Below are 799 nucleotides of genomic sequence, written 5' to 3'. Positions count from 1 at the left end.
CCTGCTTAAAGCAGGTGCGTGTTCAGAGGCTTTTCTTAAATGTCTCTACGCAGTGTGCAGCAGACAGAAAGAGTCATGGTGCAGTCACTAGGCTACATAAAGATTGGAGGCATGGAGACTTTCTGGGATAGAACACATCACTGGAGAAAAAAAAAAAAAAGATGAGTCAGGAAGATTTGCAGCTATCAACCATCCCACCTGGTTCAGCTGTACAGTGTTTGGCTGATCTGCATGCTGGTGCTTTGTGTTGACTTTCATGTCCATCTTGTTCTACACCTTTTGAGCTTACATGGCCTGTTTTTAGGCCAGCCAACCAGTTCAGTTTTATTAAGCTATACTGTAAAATTGAGAACAAAAAGGAATTTTTTTTTTAAAGGCTTCGAAGTGGTTACCACTTTCATGTTCTAATAGGAGAGAATTTTCTTTTTTAAATTGAAAGAAAGAAAGCCCCAGAGAAACATGACTAAAATAAAAAAGGACGACACTTGAAAAAGTGGGTTTACTTGATTAGAAAACTTGAATATTTGAGTTACAACCGAATATTTTATATGTAGTTTCAGAACTGTTTCAAGAAAGGTTGAATCTGCTTAGATTGTTAAAGCTCTTCATACATTTTGCATGGCTTTTTAAAGTAATTTGTGTTCTCTAGCCAGGTTTCAATTTTCCCCTCTCAGTTCTACTGGTGTGCCAGTTAGGTTTGGTGGTGTTTCCCTTTTCCTTCAGCTATGCTCAAATTTGCTGCGTTATGTGCTGTTTTCAATATAGTGTTTATACTTTATATACAGTTTTTTAAATTTAT

At 36.8% G+C, this 799-nt stretch overlaps 1 protein-coding gene across 1 annotated transcript in view; it reads left to right on the top strand.

Annotated features, from left to right (window-relative positions):
* Positions 1-799, top strand: part of KIDINS220 (kinase D-interacting substrate, 220kDa) — a 67,459-nt gene that overhangs the window by 14,733 nt on the left and 51,927 nt on the right.

The sequence above is a fragment of the Nestor notabilis genome, unplaced genomic scaffold (genome assembly GCF_000696875.1).
Source record: "Nestor notabilis isolate BGI_N333 unplaced genomic scaffold, ASM69687v1 scaffold1808, whole genome shotgun sequence".
NCBI classification, from domain to species: Eukaryota; Metazoa; Chordata; class Aves; order Psittaciformes; family Psittacidae; genus Nestor; species Nestor notabilis.
This window is presented reverse-complemented; position numbering and strand designations above follow the sequence as displayed.